Genomic DNA, 5,942 nt, shown 5'->3' with positions numbered 1-5,942 from the left:
GCCAGCGCGGAGGTGAGGGTGCCACCTTGGCAGCCAGCCCACCAGCAGGAGCACGAAGAAGCTGTCGCAGGGGCACAGGCTGGCAGCAGAGGTGCGAGAAGTGGGAGTTTAAAGGACAGGCCAGACAGCATGTCCCCGGGAGACGAAGGAGTCGAGCTGAGTTTAATTTTTTTTTTTTTTGAGAGAGATTTTTGCTATAGGGGCGTGTGCTAGCCATAAAGACAGAGAGAAACAGAGAGACAGAAAGTGAGAAATCACCCCCCAGGGGGGATGACCACACTGTAATCCCTTCTCCTCCATTCTCCTATTGAGATTTTGGGCATACGTACTCATGCGCCCAGCGTGAGTTTCAAGCCACTGGGTCTGCTATTCGAACTACAGTTGAACATGTGGGAGTCCAGCCACCGGCTGGCCCCAGCCCTACTCCTTTTAAAATGATTACTTTTTCTTTAATTGTCAGGGGTGAAAGAGAGAGAGTTCTCTTTAAGAGGTGTGGTCACACCAAAATCCTTTTTCCTCCATTTCTTCATCCTGACAGGATCTTGGACACACCCGGTGATTTTTTTTTTTTTTTCCATGCTGCTGGAACTGGAATTTGAACCATGGTTGGCCATGTGGGATCCAGTTCCCAACGCGCAGCACTTAACAACTGTACTACATGACCAGCCCCAGGTTTTACTTTTTTTCCTTTAAGTTTATTCATGTGTGTGCTGTGTGCAGTAGCGGGCACAAGCACTCACCAGGAAGAGACAGACAGAGAGAGGGAGAGAAGAAAGTGCCCTCCATGGGGAGCCTTCACTCAATAATCCCTTCTCCGCCTGCTCTCCTTCCTTTCTGGCTTCTGAGCGTGCATGCATACACACCTGGCATGTTCCTCAAGCCTTTAGGATCGGGACTCAGATTGCACGGTCATGTGGAATCCTGCTGCTTTAACCACCAGGCCATGGAACCAGACCTAAGTTTGTTTGCTTGTTTGAGAGAGCAAATCACCCCAACAGGGTCCTCTGCCACAGTCCATCCCCAGTCTCTGGGAGGCCCTGGGATATGAACCCAGGACCTCTCCCATGTGGGCCCAGTTGCTTTACTACTGCACCACCACTGGTCCAGGCTTTACTTCCCCCCCAAAGAGATTTTTGCCTTAGGTCATGCATGCTCACTGAAGAGAGAGATAGAGACAGTGAGAAAGGAAGTGAGAAATCAACCCCTCGGGGCGGGGGGAATGGTCAGGCCGCAATCCCTTCTCCTCCACTCTCCTTCTGGGATGTAGAGCACGTATGCACACAAGTTGGGTGTGAGTTTGAAGCCACTTGAACCACAGTTGTCCGTGTGGGAGTCCAACGACATAACCGCTAAGCCATCTGCTGGCCCCCCAGGCTTTATGTTTTTATTTATTTATTTTCATTAATTTTATTTGTTATTATTATTTTTAAATTTGATCAGAGAGAATGAGAAAGGGAAAGTGAGAAAGCAAGCTGCCAGGTCCAGGTCTCGAACTGTGGTTGACCATGTGAGAGTCCAGTGTCTTAATCACTATGCAACCCACTGCCACTACCACCACCACCACCTCCTCCGCTTTAATTTTAACATAGTGTGTTTATGTATGTGTGTATTTATTTATTTATGCTACTGGGCACGTGCACTTGCCAGAGAGCGACAGAGAGGAAAGCTGAGAAATCAACTTCCAGGGTGGACAGCCGCACTGCCATCTCTTTTCTAGTCTCCTTTCAGGATTTTGGGCACACGTGCACATACACCCAGCATGTTTTTCAAGCCACCGGGTCTGGGATCGAACCCCACAGTTGGCCATGTGGGATCCAGTGCCTTAACCTCCACGTCCCCTTCTGGTCCTGCGTGTTGTATTTATAAACAGCAAGGAAACTGTAAAAATAGCAGGGGGTAAATTTATATAGGAAATAATAGAAAAAACTATTACTAACTTAAAGAGAATCTCACCTAGAAAAATACCTCAAAACTTCAGCAAAAGTAACTCCCACTGTTAAGCGGAACAAAAGATGCTTTGATAAACAAACATCCCTGCTTTGATAATCATGGACTCCAAAGCTAAGATAGCAAATTCCATTTCTCCTGTTTTAAGTTGTTTAACTACAAAGACTCCTGAGAATGGCGAATGGCAATGGCGTTAAGTAGCGGATTTCACTCAGAGGATGCTTTTAGCAATAAGATACTGCCCTCCTCTACCACTCTGCCTGGGGGTCAACCTGAAAAGAACGATTTCCCGAGGAGAGCTTGCTAGGCAGTGATGTGGAGCTTACATTTTGTTCCTCTCTGTTGATCTCCATGGACTTGCCAAATACACCAAAAAAAGATATGTGGCCGCATTTGGAGAAAACGCACTTCATTTTTCCCTAGGACGGATACGCGGCCCCCGTCTTCTCCAGCTCTCGGCCGTTCCCTAGCCTGGTCTGGCACAGAAATTAACTTCATTTTACAGCTCATCACACTCAGCATATGCTCCAACAAATGGATTCCCGTGTCCGGAGACCAGTAAAATCCTTGTCTCCCCTGAGGACTCTGCTACAGCATTTGTTCTAGGACATTAATGGATGTCCTAACCAGTCCATGTTTTCTAAAGCAATGACAGCTCAAGGTCATACTCTTAAAATGAGGCAGGGTCAATATAATGACTACAAAAAATTGTACATATGCGGCACGCAGACGGTCCTGGGGACGGCCCTCAGACATAGGGCTGTTTTTTCCAATATGAAATTTAATGGGGATTCTTATTCTCAGAGCCGTTTTAAAGATCAACAAATCAATTTCTAGAAAGAAGCCCTTTGCATGAGTTAGAGCCAATGTTCAATCAGTAGCCAGCATTTACTCAGAGGCATCGCAGGGGAACAAACTAGAAATGGGTACCACCAGGTGACGGGCGGTTAGTCAGGGTCATATGTTCTCAACAGCCGTTCGCCAAGCCAGAGAGAAAAAGATTTCATCATATTCTCTACAGTTCTTCAAGCTATAGATCAATAAGCCTCTGTCTCAACGTTTTTTATGCAAAATTATTATTTTTTGAAAGAATTGTTTTATTTAACTTTTTTTTTTTATTTTAATTTGACCAGAGAAGGACAGAGAGAAAGAGAGAGAGAGAGAAAGCAAGTTGCCAAGTCCAGGTCTTGAACCGCCGCCATCAGCGATGTGGGAGTCCAGCGCCCTTAACTACCACGCCACCTGCTGGGCCCACAAAATTACTATTATTTTTTTTTTATTTTTTATTATCATCATAATCTTCTTCATATTACATTGGATCACATATAACTTTACAGAGTATTACATTGCTTTTTCAAAAGGGAATGCCATGCATGTCAGTCAATACAGAGACATTAATCTCCCCGCTACAAAATTATTTTTAATATTTACAGGTGGTTTTTTTGTCCAGTGAAGGAATTGTTCAATAAGACTGAAGAATATGTGTTTTAATAGGAAGAATGTGATTTGTTTGTCTTTACAGAATTATTTTATTTAATTTTATGCATTGTCATCATTTTACTCTTTATTCTTTTTGAAGTTGACCAGAGAGAGACAATGAGAGGAAAGGAAATTGAGGAAGCAAGCTGCCAGGTCTGGGACTAGCACCATCATCAGCCATGTGGGAGTCCAGCTGTCTTAACCACCAGGCCACCTGCCAGCCCCAAAGGAGGATGCGATTTAAAAAAAAAAAAGGGACAATGTCTAGGATGAAAGGGCAAGCAAATGAGAAAGAAAATGCAATCTGGAATTTGAGGGAACATGCCAAAGATATTTCGAGGTAAATTATAGAGCATTATTGAAGAAGATGCAGCAAAACCCAATGTCAAACCTCTCTTGCAGGATGGTAGGTGTACTAGGTTACGAGTTTGCCAGATTAACAGAGATAGATCATCAGCTCTTTTAATAATAATCTAAATAAATGCCCATATTGAATTGGAAGGATGTAAAAGGGCTGGCCCTATGGCCAAGCACTTAAGGGAGTCAGATCCCACATAGCCAACTGCAATTCTAATCCCAGCCCAAGTGATTTCAAAAACATGCCTGCGGCCAGCAGGTGGCGTGGTGGTTAAGGCACTGGACTTCCACATGAACAGGCATGGTTCGAGTCCCGGATTGGCAGCTTGCTTTCCCACTTTCTCTCTCTCTCTCTGGCTCATGAGCACATGTGCTCTACAACAAATTTTAAAACAATAATACATTAAATAATTATTTAAGAAAAAGAAAAACATGACAAATGTATGCACATTTGTGCCCAGAAAACCTATAAGATGAAGAAATGGAGGAGAGGGATTATGGTATGACCATTCTCCATGGGAGTACTTTCTTTCTCTTTTTTTTAAGAGAGATTTTTGTGAAAGGGCAGATGAGTCCACCAGAGAGACAGAGACAGAGAGATAGAAAGTGAGAAATCACCCCCCAGGGGGGATGGCCACACCACAATCCCTTCTCCTCCATTCCCCCCTCGGGTTTTTGGGCATGCACATACATGCACCTGGCATGACCAGCCATCATCTGCTGGCCATGGGGGTTGCTTTTTCCCGCTGTCTCTGGTGAGCCCACATGCCCTCTGACAATAAAAAAAATTTAAAAAAAAGCATCAGGACCAGCAGATGGCATAATGGTTATGTCGTTGGACTCCCACATAGTCAACCATGGTTCAAGTCCTGGATTGGCAACTTAAAACTCAAGCTGAATGGAGAAGGGACTGCAGTGTGGCCACCACCCACCCCCCAGGGACTGATTTCTCCGTTTCTGTCTCTCTGTCTCTCTGACAAGTATATGCATCCTATAGCAAAAACTGCTCTTAAAAAAAAAGTTAATAAACAACAAAAGCAAAATTAAATCCAAAAGGTAAAGAAATTTTTAAAACGATCTACAAGGGTGCCAGCAGTTGGTGTGGTGGTTAAGAGAGAAAGGGAAAGTGAGAACGTATCTCCTGGGGATGGCCATGTCACAATCCCTTCTTCTCCATTCTTCTCTGGGTTTTGTGTTTTCCAAACCAGTGGATTTGACAGAACCCTGAAGCTGGCCATGTGGAATCCAGCCACATTAACCACCACACCACCAGCCGGCCCCAAGTCGTTTTTTAAAAAGTACTATTAATATTAATGTTATTTATTTATTCATTTTAATTTGACCAGAGAGGGACAGAGTGACAGAGAGAAAAGAGAGAGAGGAAAGGAAAGTGAGAAAGCAAGTCTCCAGGTCCGGGACTGGAACCGTGGTCCACCGTGTGGGAGTCTAGCTCCCATGCCAGTCTTTTGTTTGTTTGTTTATTTATTTTATTCGTGAGAGAAACTCATGCTGCAGTCCTTCCTCAGTTCTCCAGAGCTCAGAATCGTGGGTCTGTCTGGGGTGTTTTAGGCCAACCAGGGTCTGAACCCTGAAAGGCCACGGGGCTTCCAGCACTGCAACCCGGCACTGGCTGTACGTTTAGGAGCAAAGCAGCCGCCTTTCTTCCTTTCTTTTTATCTTCTTTCTTTCGCCTTTCCTTCCGTCTTCTGAATGGGAGGGCAGGAGGGAGAGAGGTGTTGGAGAGAGGGGAGAGATTTTTGACAGGGTCTCCCCATATTTCGTTGGCCGTATAAAAGCTAGTCCCTTCCACCCAGGACGTGGCACGGCAGGGAAGGGTAAGGGCAGAGACCTAGAGAGCGGGATCACGAACCTCCTGGGGGGCCCGCCCGGTGAGGGTGAGGGTCTGCACCAGGCTCGGCTCAGGCCTGAGCACCTCGGATACAGACGGGGAGGGCGACCCGCCGGCACGCGCGCCTCCCCTGCCGAGAACCTCCCTCTGAAGTCGGGGACCCCTTCCAGCAAAACAAACAAGCAAACAAAACAAAACGGGAAAAGCCTGCAGAGAAGCCGTCGCCCACTTAGGTCTGCGGCCGAGAGCCGCGCGTCCGCCCCTGTCCCCAAGGCCGCCCTCGGCCCGAGAGCCGCCCCCAGGCTCGGCG

The sequence above is a fragment of the Tupaia chinensis genome, unplaced genomic scaffold, assembly GCF_000334495.1.
Source record: "Tupaia chinensis unplaced genomic scaffold, TupChi_1.0 Scaffold144017_1, whole genome shotgun sequence".
NCBI lineage: Eukaryota > Metazoa > Chordata > Mammalia > Scandentia > Tupaiidae > Tupaia > Tupaia belangeri.
Note: the sequence above shows the minus strand (reverse complement) of the source record.